Below are 14,761 nucleotides of genomic sequence, written 5' to 3'. Positions count from 1 at the left end.
ATCTACAGTATTTGATATTCTGACACCAACATATACAAGAGTTGAAAGAGAAAGTAGTATAGTTTAAAAAAAAAATCTGATGGGGCAGCTAGGTGGCGAAGTGGATAGAGCACTGGCCCTGGATTCAGGAGGACCTGAGTTCAAATCCGACCTCAGGCACATAACACTTACTAGCTGTGTGACCCTGGGCAAGTCACTTAACCCCACTGCCTAGGCAAGAAAAGAAAAAAAATCTGATGCTTGAATTTTTGAAAAGGCAAAATACTTCTTTACACCTACTGGTCTATGATGCAGGCAAATGACACAATGGATAGAGCACTGGACCTGGAGTTCAAATACTGCCTCAGACACTTACTAGCTCTGTGACCTTAGACAAGTCATTTAACCTCTTTCTGCTCAGTTTCCTTATCTATAAAATAGGGATAATAAGTGCATCTACTTCCCAGAGTTGTTGTAAGGATCAAATGAAATAAAACTTGGAAAATAGTTTGCAAATCTTAAAGCACTATACAAAAGCTATCATAATTATCATTATTCTTTATTCCCAAGTAAATTACATGCAATAATTTTCCCAAATGGACCTAATACTTAATTGTTTCCTTATTTCATTTTATACTTCTACAATAGTTCTCCAAACAAAAATTTAAGTGCCTTAAGTTCTCAGCAGCCTTCAATGAACAGTGATAATCACTAAGCAGGAAACAGGAGGGTAAAAGAATGCCAAATGAGGCTTGAGCTCAAGCATAACTAAAACATTTCAAATAAAGCTTTTCTGGTTAAAATTACATTCCCAACTTTCTTAATTACTTGTTTTCCATTGTTCCCAAAGCATGTGCAAGAAAAAATTTTTTCATAAAGATTCTTCTCTAACTTCAACATTTATTAAATGACTCCCATGAAATGAAATGGTGTTTTAAAAAATTTTTAAGAATGAGAAAGGTTTATTTGGATTATTTTAGAATTTTCTTCCATTGCATTTATTTAAAGTGCTACATATATGCGGATCAACTGGCAAAGCATTTTGTAAACATTATGTGTGAAGCAAAATGCTATCGGTGCTAGTTATGTGTTAAAAATTTTAAAATTCCTCTGGCTGTCATGTATAGTTAGTAATGCAACAAAATGTGCAATTTACCTACAAGTTTATTTTTCTAATTATTGTATGGCACTAGAAGCTACTACAAAAGATTCCTAATATTTCAGTCATGTGCAGCTTCCACTTTCCTATCTCTTTATGTAGGACCCCCACAAAAAAACCCAAAAAAACCCCCCCAAAAAACCACTTTCCTCTTGCCACGTCATGATAAGCAGTTGACTACATTTCTTGGTTATGCTTATCTGAAAAACACATCAGATTTGAGGAATAAGCCACATAAATGTTATATAGAAAACTATCCCAAGACAGGACTGACTGCTTTTCCCATAAATAACAGTCCCTCTCCCACCCCCATACATCTGCAAAAGCTGTCCCCCATTCCTGGAAGTTAGACTCTTAGCCACAAAATGGTGCCTTCCTAAAATAAACATGGGTCAAGAAAAAGTATTAAGTTTAAGGGGGTAAGAGTAATCCAAGCCACAGAAGAAGACAACATTTCAGAACAGACTTTACGAGAATACAAGCATTCAGGAAGTACTATGACCGCACAACCAGTCGTTGTCCAAAGATAATCATCAGAAACTAACCACTAGAGTCATTTCTAAAGTTCTGTGTAAAAACCAAACACTTTAAAACAAACTTTGAGCTCAGTATGATGTCACGAACTCTGGATTTGGCGTTAGAGGACCTAGGTTCAACTCTTGGCAAGTCACCTGACTCGCTCACTCATTAATTCATCAAACATTTTTAAGCACCTAACATATGTGAAGCGCTGGGCACACAAAGTCAAAAACCAAACAATCCTTGCCCTCAGCATGCTTAAATTGTATTGGAAAACGCAACATGTACCCACATAAATACAAAATCTATACAAAGTAGTGTGGAAGACGAAGGCACTAAAAAGCTAAGAGGGGAAGAGAAATCAAGAGAGGCCTCAGATACAAGGCCTTAATTATCATCTCTATGCCTATGCCAGTGCCTCCTGGATGTATGTGTCAAACCCTAGTCTTTTCCCTGAACTGTATCATCAATCGACTATTAAACGTTCCAAATTGCGGGTTATAGAGATACCCCAAACATAGCTTATAATATCTGTCCCAAACTTCCTTATTTCTGTCAAAAGTATGGTCATTTTTTAGGCTCTCCACTTAGACATTATCCCAGGCTCTTTCTCCAAGTCTCCTATCCAGTCATTTGTTAGGCCTTGCTGTCTCTATCTCCACAACTTGGATATCTGCCCCTGCCCCTCTGTGGTTCAGACTCTCAACATTACAATAGCTCCAATTCACTTTCTGCTTCAGTCCATCCTTATGGCTGCCTAAGTGATTTTCTTTAAAGTGCAAATCTGATCATGTCACTGTCCACCCAATAAAATCTCTTTTCTCTAGAATCAAACATAAATACCTCTGTTTACCTTTTGAAGTCCTTCAAAACCTTGCCCAACCTGTCTTTCCCTCCTTGTTGTATGCTACTCCCTCTCCCACAGGTGGTGATCCAGCCAAACTGGCCTCCTCCTCATTTCCCAGAGCTCTGCCCTCTTTTCCCTTATATTTGGAATGTACTGCCCTCCTCCCCCTCGACCAGGAGGAATCCCTCTCTTCCTTCAAGAAGTAGCTCAAGTAAAAAAAAAAAAAAAAAAAAAAAGGAAAAAAGCCAGGTGAGCATCTAGGTGCTGCAGTGGATACAGCTCCAGCCTTGGAGTCAGGAAGACCTGAGTTCAAATGCGGCCTCAGAAACTTGGCACTTCCTAGCTGTGTGACCCTGGGCAAGTCACTTAACCTTGAGATTGCCTCAAAAAAAAAAAAAGTAGCTCAAGGACCATTTTCTACCTATCCCCTGAATTGTTAGTACCTGATATCTCAAACAACTTTTTACTTACTTTGTATTATTCTCTTTATATTTGTACTGTCCCCAATCAGAAAGTAAGCTCTAGAAGAGTATATAGCCGACTGATTGAGGAGAATGGTGATTCCACAAGGTGGTCAAGGAGTATGTTCCCACCATTAGGGAAGCCTATTCAAAAGGACAGAGACATAATGACATATATGGGCCTTATGTTTCCTTCTAAGTAAAAATATAGGGGTGGTGAGGTCCCTTTCACTTCTAATCCTGCAACATGAACTTTGATTAGAGAGACAGGGTGGTGGTGTGTACAAAGAGCCTTTCAAGTCCCAGCTCTGCTACTTGGTTAAATGAAACAACCTCTGAGCCTCAGTCTTCCTCCTCAATTCTCAAATGGATGTGTGTCCTCATCAATTTGGAAGCTTCTTCTTCCAATGCTGCCCATCTGGTGCAATTATATGTCCTTAGAGAAGGGTACGCAGAGGCCCTACCCAACCCTTTGGAGGCCTTCTGTCAAGTGAGGGTAATAATATTTCCACCACCTCATGGGTTACTATGAGGATAAAACTGAGAATATGTATGTAAAGCACTTTGTAAGACATAAGGCACTATATAAATATACTTAGCTACTCAAACAACTATAATTATTGATTTAATGTGTTATTCTTTGTATATGATTTTTAGCAGTCTAACAAAGCTTTAGTTAGGCACAGCAAAAACAAAATGATGTCTTTGAAAAGCAATATGTTTTTTGTACAAGACCCTTTGGAATTTCTCTTAAAATAAACAAACAAATAAATAAATAAATAAATGTGTGTGTGTGTGTGTATATATATATATATATATATTTACACACACACACACACACACACATATATATATATAGATATGTATGTATGTATGTTTTAAAGAAGTCCACATTTCTCAGGAGATATTTATTTTGCCTTCAGGGAACTGCACTCACACACATACTGCTAGTGCCTTCACTCTGGGAATATCTTTTATTTTTCCTGTAATTTGTTGGTACATGGCCCTTAGCATATTGTTTCCCTAGACTGTAAGCTACTTGACAGCAGGACTGTTTTTGCCATAAATAAATAAATTTATGAATGAATGAATAAGAACTTGTTGACTTGATTTTTAAAGACCCCAAGCTTTTCTTGTACCTAACATTCATCTTTTTAATACTAATATTCTTCTATTCTGTTTTCTTCTTGTGCGATACGGAACTGAAAATGAATATTGCTAAAATGTCAAAGGAGAGGTGCCTGAAGGCTACAAAATATTAAAAACAACCAAAAAGCTTAGTAAAGGATGCCATTAAAAAAATTATGCTCGAAAAAGATAAGACAACTTCTGTGCTCCACCAGTATCATCAGGAAGTCAAGGGAAAATGAGGAAGCTGCTGCCAAGTGCTCCAGCCCCTCTTTCCCCCCCAGAATAGATCCTATGTGTACAACTTATAAAAGACATGGACAAGAATCCTAAAGAAGCAGACATTTTAATCTGTACCAACTGAGGGAATGTCCAAATGATGAACACATCCACTCCAACATTTACTTTGATCCAAAGAGAATTTGCTAGGTTATATGGCCAGATAATAATCAATCAACAAACATTTACTAAAGCTTATTACAAGCCTGATAGCAAGAACCATATTCATATTTTGCCAAGTCAACCAGCATTAATTACGTCAGCAGCCTGATGAAAACATCCTAGCTCAAGAAATGCTACACAGCTAAGGGGAACTTTTTCTGTATCTAGTTGTGAATACTATTGTCAAAGAATACTATTTGTTACCACAGTTGAAAAAAAAGTATGTTATCTACAAAAAACTAAAAATAATGATCCTATACTACAAACACCCATCTAGAGAGATGTCTGGATGATGTTAATGAAAACTAGCACTTTTTTTTTAAAGTGTGCCATTTTGGTTTAGAATATCAGTGGGTAAAGGGCAAGATTAATGATTGTAGATATAAGCACATTTCCCTTGGACTTCTATGGAAGCTCCACAGTAGAGTTCTCTCACTGCTCCAGAAAGGAAAACAAACAAAACAAAGTTTATTAGCTTCAAAGGAAGGCAGGCAGACTAGCTTCCTCAAAAGTACAATTTTTTCATTTACATTCTTGGCCTCAATAAATTGTTATAAAGCTGATAAGCAGAATTAGTAACACTGTTGAGAAAAAGCCAGTAACAAAAAACAAAAGAAACAAAGAAAATGAGTGAAAATCTAGCTTCAGAACAAATACAGACGAGAGTTCTAGCATTCTATAGAGCACTGGACCTGGAGTCAGGAAGACCAGAATTCAAATTCTACCTGGGCAAGTCACTTAACCTCTACTTGCCTCAGTTTCCTCATCTACAAAATGAGGATAATAACAACATCTACTTCTCAGGATTGTTGTAAGGACAAAATAACATATCTGTAAAGCACTATGCAAACCCAAAAGTGCTACATAAATGCTAGCCATAAGTTCTGAAATATTTTATTTTGAAGCAAAAATTCAAAAATCTTCCAGAAACTTGGGTTCAAATTATTTTGTGTGGTGTAATAATAGTACACCTGACTCCAAAGCCAAATTCTGTCAGGGTTAATTATCTTTGTAGCACCAAGTGGACAATGAAATTATCTGCAGATGAAGCAGGGGCAGGTTCAGTCCTTTAGCATACATGTACTCAGTAACTCCTTCAGGAAAAATCTTAAATCAAAGAGTATACAATTAATGGGATTCCGAGATACTCCAGGATTAGATAAAATACTAGACAAAGTCTAAATGAGAGTAATTTTAATGTATGTCACTATTCTATTAATCACGTTATTTGCTCAATCTACTACTGCTCTACGAGAAGCAGCAGTATTTCTGAATCGACTTTAGTATGTCAGTTAACTGGTTACTGTCGCTGTTCAGTCCCGTCCCACTCTGCAGGACCCCGTGGACCACAGGACGTCATTAATATCCTTGGGGCTTTCTTGGCTGCAGTAGTGTGCCATTTCCTTCTCCACTGGATCAAGGCAAACAGGTTAAGTGACTCTCCCTGGCTCACACAGCTAGTATGTGCCTGAGGCCGGATCTGAACTCAGGTCTTCCCAACCTCAGGCCCCGTGCTCCATCCACTTCGACACCTGGCAGCCCACACTTTCCCCACTGTGACGCTTCCCAAACCGTTTGACCCCAAGTTTCTAGAACAGCACTGGCTTCTATCACTCGCTCGGCGGACATGGGCACGTTGTATCTTCGGTCCCTCTGTTTTCCAAATGGAGCGTAGCTCTGTCCTTTCACTAAACTCACCCCCAAACCGACCAGACCGGGGGGGGGGGGGGAGACAACCGCACACCGCGCTAGGGCGGTTTAAACCCACCCCGGCTCCCTCCGAGGGCAGAGGAGGTTGGAGGCGCGGAGCCGCCGGGACTTCCCCGCACCAGCCATGACCGAGCACAAACTTTCCGGCTCGGCCGCGTCCGCGGAGGCGGGGGCACGAGCCCGGCTGGCAGCGGCTCCGGGCCACTCCAGCCCGGCCCTCCGGCTCCCGCGCTCAGCCCGGGGGTCCCGCCCGGCCCCAGACCCGACCCGCGGGGCCGCCCCCGGACCCGTCACGTGCGCCCCGAGCCTCCGGGCACGCGCCCCTCGCGGCCCGTCGGGTCCACGTCCCGCCCCCCGGCCCGGCCCGGGCGCTCTCCCCCGACCTAGACTTCGAGAGGCGGAGGCGGGAAGGCCCCCTCACCTGCGAGGGGGGCAGCGCCAAGAGGCCGAGGGTGTCGGCCCCGGACGGTCTCCGCTTCGCCACCAACGACCCCTGTGACCCCTGACCTTGTCCCGGCCCCGCCAGGCTGCGGCCCCCGTGCCCACTGACCAGGGTTCGGTCCAGCCGACACCATAGAGACGCCCCCGGAAACGGGACAGAACGCCGTTCTCCGTCCCTCCGACTCCACCAGCGAGGCGGCTGCGCCAGGAACCGCGCTACAGCGGCGCTGGCCCGGAAGCCCTCGGACGAGTGCCGTCCTGCTCTGTCCCTCACTGGGGCCGGGGGAGACGGTTACTCTGGTCAGGCCTCCGCCCAGAAAACTATCTCCGGAGGCTTTTCCTTCTACTACTTCTAAGCCTTTCCCCAGTGCTCGGGCTCCGTCGGCTACTTCCGCCCGAATGCAAAATGGCTGCTCGGCCGCCTCGTCTCGCGTCGTACCGGGAGGGGGCGGTGCTGTTACGCATCTGCCCCTCTCCGATTGGTTCCTCTGCCGGGATCCAAGTCCAGTGGCGAAGGACTTTGCCCTTTGCCCGCTATGATGGGTTCGGGCAGGCATCTGTAGGCGATTCCCGGCTGCGCGAGTTCCGCTCGGCCGGGCGGGGCGTTCGACAGGTGAGACGGGTCCTGAGGGCGGGGCCGCGTCGTCCCACCCCCCATCTCTCCCACCCCTATCCCCGCCCCTCGCTGGTACCGTAGGTTCCCGGGCCTTTTCTAGGTACTGAATTTCAAATAAATACAATAAGTCGTTTTTAAAAGTCTCGAGCGGTCCGGAAGCCCCGCACGCCTTGCGTGCCCCCCCGAGGGCTGTCTTTAGCGGGCAGAATCCCCCGAAGAGGTCTTGGCACCCGGATCCCCTAGCACAAGCCTTGCCCGCGAGGGCTTCTTAAATGCTTGTTCGATTGAATTTTACAGATGGGGAAACTGAGTCCCGGAGAAGGTAAGCCACTTGCCTGGGGTCACACAGATGACCCGGGGAACTTAAATCCAATCCCGCGCACTTTCGCCTATTAAAAAAGGAAATTTCAGTAAGTTCCCTGGACAAGCATCCCTTGGAACCAGAGAGAAGAACCAGTTTCGCCTATAATACCTTCCCCTCCACAGTGACATCCTAGATCCGACCTAGACCCGTCAATGACACCTCCTGTCGAAGCAGGTCTCGTGACCTCAGGTACTTGGGGGAACCCCCAGCTACTTCCAAGAGAAGAGGAAGCTTATAGTAAGTAGATCCTTTGATGGGAACTGTCAAAATTGTGTTCCCTTACTTTACACATCAAAAATATTTTAATTTACAATTTAATTTAAAATGAAATTTAGTTTAAAATTTGAAATTTAATTTTGAAACTAAAAAATAGCGGACTCGACTGGACAACAACAACAACACACTCTTATATAAGGCCCAGCTTTGTGACCACTTGATTGGACAGGGGATAATTACCCTCTTGAGAGACCTGGCCAAATATGGACTATCACCCTCAATCTTGCATACCATAAAGATTTTCCTCCTCTGTTCTACTTCATGGCTTCCATTTGTTTCAGATTTTGGGTCTTGTGCCATTTTCTTTTCTCCGTGTTTAATGAATGTCCAACCATTAAGGGCATATTGGACAACCTAGCCCTGGCAATAAAGATTAACACGCTCCACTCTTGTTTCAGATGGCTTGATAGTTAATGTTTGGAATGATTTTTCTCAGTAATACATAAGAAGGATTGGGGCTAGATTTCTTCCTGACTAGTACAAGTGACCTATTCATGGTCCCAAACCCTGGATATATTAGGAATTTACTCATAGTTCTGTAAACATGCCTTGTGGCTTGTTTTCTCCATCTCCATAAGTACGTCTTCTGTCACATTGGAATGCACTCCTCCCTCCTCTATGCCTATCAAAATCCACTCTCTTCTAAAGCAGTGTTGTACATGGGGAAGTATAACTTCTATAGGAGATTGTGAGAGAAGGAACAAGAGAAGAGAAAAGGATTCAAGCTCAATATGAAGAAAAAAAATTTGTATTCTTTTAGACAAGACTGAAAAATAAAGAGCAGGTTCAGATGATTAAAGGGGATTAAGGAGTATAATTTGCAGAGAAATGAAATGGAAAAGCGTTTAAGTACTTACTTTGTGCCAAGCACAACTAAGTGCTGAGAATACAGCTAGAACAGCAAGGCAGCCCCAGCTCTCAAAGAGCTTACATTCTAATTAGAAAACTCGAATGGAAAGATTCAGCTGCAGGTCGGATGGCAGTGCCTAATAGTCTGGAAGGAACTGGCCAGGCAGATGGTAAGGCTTGGTAGATGTTAGGAAGCAATGGCAGAGAGACAGTAAGGTCCAGTGGTGTACCCTCCCACCAGAAGGGTTGTAGCTGATGATTTCCTGCTCGTGGAACTGGTGTGAATGTCTGTATCTTTAGCTAGTGACTGCTATGAAATAGAAAGTGGAACTGAGAATTAGAGAAGACAACTTGGTTATTTCCAACAGGGCTTGAGATTAGGGACAGAATAATCATCTAGCATCTAAGCAATAGAGCAGGCCTGCACAGCCTGCTGCCTGCCAAAGGACTGGGGAGCCCTCAAAAAATTGGAAGGTAAAACAAATTTAAAGGATTGGGGAAGCAGATTTGAAGTCGGCTTAAGGGGAAAAGTAGGTGATTTATGACTCTGGAGGGCTTTTGAAAACATTTATTTTTATATTTATAATTTCTCCCTCTCACTGTACCCTACTCTCCCTAATTGAACAACAACAAACAAATAAAAAATAAAACTCATCCTAAATATGTATAGTCCAGCAAAACAAATTCCCTGATAGGCTATGCCTCAAAATATGTCTGTTTGAGGACTCACTTGCCTTTTCCCTTGTGTATTCTTCCAAAGATCAAAGGAACATAATTTAACAAAATTTAAGATATATTTAGCCAAAACCTGGCAATATATGCCGAATCAGGGGAAACCATATAGACACTGCTATCAAGGGTTCTGGTCCTGTGAGAGGTAAATTCCAGACAAAATCCAGACCTGCACAGCTCCAGACCAGCAGAACATCAAAAAGGTGGTGATAACTTTGATGACATGGTCATGTCGACTTTGAAGTTTCACAGATAACTTTGAGATAGTCTGGATATGTTAATGAACTAACCCCAAGATAAGAGTTAGTCTGTTCCCCTCAAAACCCTGTAAAAATAAGACCTCCAACTCCACCCTCTTCCATCTCCATCTCATCCATGCTGCCCAGCGCTCCCAATTCTAATCCATGATGTTGTGATATTCCCTGTCTGTCCTCTTCCTCATCCCCTCCCTTCACCATCCATTCCCTCTGTATCCCTCCCCTCTTTTCACTGCTTGTCTCTGTGCCTTAATAAAGTGTCTTTGCTGCCCCATTTCCTGTTGCCAGTCATAGTCTTTCTTGGCAAGTACCCAAAGAACTGAGCTTGCCTACTCCCATTTCATAATTTTATAGTTTCATAATTTATCCATTCAGTGGCTATAACAAGCTTAAAGGAGGGAAATTAGGAATTTAAAGGTTAAGCTCCCAGAATCAGACCCATTGTGAATGAATGTAGAATCTTGGGGGGGGGGCACACGCACAAGCCATAGATTACCTCTGTGGCTTTCCTATTGCAAATACAGCCTTTATTAGGATAGAATGTAGCAGAACTCTTTTCTCTGTCATATACTTCAGTTAAATAGACTAATTAAATGCCACGTACAAGGCACTATGCTAGATGTTGTAGATACAAAACAAAAGCAAGATGCCCAACTGCAAGAAACTTGCATTCTTTCGGAGGAATAAACCAAATCAATTTGAGGATGAAGAGACTATTACCAACTTGGTGAGGAGAGGAAGGGAAAAAATCAGGGGAAGTTTCATGGAAAAGTCTGGGCTGGAGCTGAACCTTGAAGAAAAAAAAAACCCAAAAACTGAAGATTGTTAAGAGGGCTCTTTCCAGGGGCAGTTTTGCCTTTGGCTTTGTAGGCTTCTGATGTGACTTTTGAGGGCTGAGCCTGATGCCTTCATACTGGATTTAAGACCTTAGTTTAAAAAGGCCAAGGTCCCCCACTGCATGCAAGGCCACCTTCAGTCATCTTGATCTATATCTCTGCCACTGGACCCAGATGGCTCTGGAGGAGAAAGTGAGGCTGGTGACTTTGCACAGCCCTCCCAATTCACTTGCGTGTCATAGCATCACCTCCCTGATGTCATGGTCCTCTTCAAAAGAAGGCCAAACAACAACAACGAATTTAATTCAGTTATTGAGATTATTGAGTTAACTTAATGCAATTATTGAGATTCTTCAGAGATCTAGGAAAGCAACTGAGAAAAACTGAATTCCAGGCTACTGTTTTCTGAGTGGAAGATGTGGAGAAACCAGCTCCTCTCAATTCCTGGCCCTGTAATCCTAGAGACTGCTGAGAGAAGACCTTCCTGTGTTAGATTGTTCTCTCTCCTGATTTGAGCTGAGATCTTTTTTTAAAATTTCAGCTGAAGAACTCCTTTATTCTTGTGTATTTCCTGTTATACTATAATCTGTAGAACTTCTCCAACTATGTGTGCTGTTTTGCTTGGATAAATGTATTTATTCGTTATTGGCTCTTTGTGATGATCTTTTGTATAACTCATATTTGGTAGGGTGGGGCTAATCTAGTAAAGTGAGGTCTGGGAAACGACTTTCTTTTGAACTTATCGTACCCTTAGACCATAAATATTGGGTGGGTGTGGGGGAGTTACAAATAGAGATAATTCTAGCCTAAAACTCTTCTTGAAGAGGGGTCTCCTGTCCTTGCCTGCCCCCTCCCTAGCAATAGTATTCTGGCAGTACAGGGAGGGCCATCAGCCATAGATAATCCATCTGGTACGTCAGGATAGATATGGAAGGCACTAAGGATGAGTTCAGAGGTTGTGATAGATAAGATTGAAACAAACATTGAGCTCTGGGAGAAAGGACAGAGAGTGACCTGGACACGAATCAGTGACCACAACAAGTACCTGAACAGTGACAGAGATGGAGTATACATGAAAGGACAGGCCAGTAAATGAAAACAATAGTGTGGGGCAAAAGAGCATATCGGCTCCTTTTTCTGCTGCAGTGTGTCACTTGACTTGACTTGAGAGACAGAATGGTCAGCATTAGGAAAGGGAAGGTTTCTAGGAATGAGTATTCTGGAAAAAACAAGGTTTCTGGAGTGTCAAGAGTATGGAAAGAGTATGAGGGGAAGCAGTATCCCTTCTGAGGAGGGCAAAGTAGAGAGGTCCAAGGAAGGGAAGTCTGAGACAAAGAGAGATAAGATTGTGAGTAGAAATTGTGGGTGTCTCTTAAAGCAGCATTAATTGTTTTGTTTTGGGTTTTTTGGCTGCGGATAACTAGTTTGAAACCCAGATCTGCCACTTAGTACCTTTGTAAGTGTTAAGTGCCTCCTAATTCACCTTCCTGTCTCATCTCTTCTCCCTCATCAATTATTCCTCCACATAGCTGACAAAGTAATTTTCCTAAAGTGCAGGTGTGACCATGTTACCTCTTTACTTAATAAACTCCAATGGTTCCCCATAGCCTCTAGTATCAAATATAAACCCTTCTTCTTAGTTTTTCAAGCCTTTCACAACCTAGACTCAATGTACCTTTCCAATCCTGTTATGTATTACTCCCTTTCCCATACTCCATGATTTTCTTCCCATCCTTCACATGACAGTCCATCTCTCATCTCTGCATCTCCCCCATACCAGTAATATACTCTTACTTTTACTCTTACCTTTTAGAATCTCCCTTCCTAGCAATTTGGAACCATGTCCAATATGTTATTAAAATGTATGCCTTCTCTATTCCACTATTAGATCTATAAACCAAAGAAAGCGGAAAAACATCCATGTGTAAAAAAATAATTATAGCAATTCTTTTCACGGTAGCCAAAAATTGGGAAATAAGGAGGTGCCATTGTGCTGGGGAATGGCTAAACAGATTGAAGTATATGGATAAAATGAAATATTACCATACTATAAGAAATGCTGAAATGAATAATTTCAGAGGAAACTAAGAACACCTTTATGAAATGATGCAGATAGAAATGAACAGAAATAGGAGAACAATTTATACAATGGTAACATTATAGAGAAAAACAACTTTGAAAACCTTAATAACTCTGATTAACAGCGTTAACTCAGTGATAAACCATAAGTTCATCACTTCCTGATGGAGAGGTAATGAACTTAAAATGCAGAAAATGACATACATTTTCAGACATGGCTAATGTGGGAATTTGTTTTGCCAGGCTGTGTAGCTATGAATTGAGGGATTTGTTTTGGGGGTTTGTTTTTTTAATTTTCTCAGTGAGTGGGGCAAAGGAGAGATTTCTCCTATTTCTTAGTAGGAGGGAAAGATTAACTTTTAAAACTTGTTACTTGAAAAATAAAAATAATAAAATATTAAACAAACTTTAAAAAAGAATCTGATTTCCTTCCAAACTCTGCTCAAGTGCCACTTTCTACAGGAAACCTTTCCTGGGCCCTCTAGCTTTTCCTGCTGTTTCCCCCACCCCCAAATTAACATTATATTTATTTTGCATATATTTATTTACGTACCTGTTGTTTCTCCTAATAAAAGACAACAGAGATTTTCATTTTTTTCCTTTTCATTCCAGAGCCTTGTCCATAGTAAGTATTTAATGATTTCATGTTTTCTAAATTATTATTCTGAACTTGACAAACAAGAAACATGAACATCTCCATATATAGAGAACAGAAAAGAGATTATATGAGAACAAATTATTTGTTCTCATTATGTACAGCTTTTTTAAAAAGTACATATTCATTCAGCATGTTAATTCCAAAACCATGTCACTTATCTGTTACACTCTGAACCTTCTTTCTGATTTCTCCTGTGTATTTTCTTTAAATGTTCATTGATTTTTTCCCCCCTCTCATTTGTTGCTATTGGCATTGTTATTATTACTAGCTCTAATTACCACCCCCAGATCTCTCTTCTTTAGTCTCCTTCCCCCAAGCCTCACTTCCTTGTAAAATGTTAATATAGTCAAGTAATAAGTAATACAAGTAACAAGGCCACACATTGGCCATGTCCAAAAAAAAGTATGTCTCATTCTGTACCTTTAGTCCATCACCAACCTGTTAAGAGTTGGGAAGTATGTTTCATTAAGGAATTTGGAATTAGGGTTAGTCACTAATCAGAATTCTAAGACTTTCAAAGTTGTTTTTCTTTACAATATTGTAGTCATTGTATAAACTGTTCTGGTTCTGATCACTTCGGTCTGTATCAGTTCACACAAGTCTTCCCAAGTTTCTCTCAATCCACCCCTTTCATTATTTCTCATGGTACAATAATATTACATTATGTTTATATACCATAACTTGTTCAACCATTCCCCAGTTGATGAACTCCTCCTTAGTTTTCCATTCTCTGCTATAATAAAAAATCTATTTGGTGTATATGTCTTGTAGTGGTATTATTACTAGGTTAAAGGGTATGCATGGTTTAGTGACTTTTGGTGTTAAGTTCAAAATTACTTTCCAGAATGATTGTACCAATTGTACCAATTACTACCTGTTGTCCTTGGTCATCTTTGCTAATTAAATAGGTATGAGTTTGAACTTTGAATTTCTCTTTTTATTAGTGATCTATAGCATTGTTTCATATGGTTATGGATAGCTTGCTATTTTTCTTTTGAGAACTACCTATTAGGTCCTTTTAGTATCTATTGAGCAATGACTTTTGTCCTTATATATTTAATCAATTCCCTATAAATCTTAGATATCAGGCCTTTATCAGAGAAACTTGCAGCAAAGATTTTTTTTTCACCAGTTAATTATTTCCTTGCAATTTTATATACATTTTGTTTGTATAAAACTTAAATTTAATGTAATCAACCTTGTACTTTTTATCGACTGTGATCATCAGCATGCCTTGGTTAAGAACTCTTTCTTTAGGGGTATCTAGGTGGCAAAGTGAATAGAGCACTGGCCCTGGAATCAGGAGGACCTGAGTTCAAATATGACCTCAGACACACTCACTAGCTGTGTGACCCTGGGCAAGTCACTTAACCCCGATTGCCTCACCAAAAAGAAAAAAGAAAAAGAAC

At 41.2% G+C, this 14,761-nt stretch overlaps 1 protein-coding gene and 1 long non-coding RNA gene across 10 annotated transcripts in view; one reads left to right on the top strand and one right to left on the bottom strand.

Annotated features, from left to right (window-relative positions):
- SCYL3 (SCY1 like pseudokinase 3) overlaps positions 1 to 9,030 on the bottom strand; it is a 37,811-nt gene extending 28,781 nt beyond the window's left edge. For 2 of the 5 annotated variants that reach the window (XR_013487370.1, XM_020974680.2), the window contains exon 1: positions 6,795 to 6,875. The gene's annotated coding sequence lies outside the window, so the exon portion shown is untranslated. Of the gene's footprint in view, positions 1 to 6,665; positions 6,748 to 6,794; positions 6,879 to 8,798 lie in introns of those variants that run through there. The other 3 variants (XM_078156504.1, XM_020974682.2, XM_020974679.2) reach the window with 3 other exon arrangements.
- Positions 7,211 to 14,761, top strand: part of LOC110199745 (uncharacterized) — a 58,837-nt gene continuing 51,286 nt past the window's right edge. Inside the window, exons 1-2 of one of the 5 annotated variants that reach the window (XR_013487375.1) lie at positions 7,211 to 7,298; positions 7,599 to 7,623. This is a non-coding gene — a long non-coding RNA (uncharacterized LOC110199745). Of the gene's footprint in view, positions 7,299 to 7,342; positions 7,903 to 14,761 lie in introns of those variants that run through there. The other 4 variants (XR_013487374.1, XR_013487372.1, XR_013487373.1 and 1 more) reach the window with 4 other exon arrangements.

The sequence above is a fragment of the Phascolarctos cinereus genome, unplaced genomic scaffold (genome assembly GCF_003287225.1).
Source record: "Phascolarctos cinereus isolate Bilbo 61053 unplaced genomic scaffold, phaCin_HiC Scaffold_5;HRSCAF=322, whole genome shotgun sequence".
Classification (NCBI taxonomy): domain Eukaryota; kingdom Metazoa; phylum Chordata; class Mammalia; order Diprotodontia; family Phascolarctidae; genus Phascolarctos; species Phascolarctos cinereus.
This window is presented reverse-complemented; position numbering and strand designations above follow the sequence as displayed.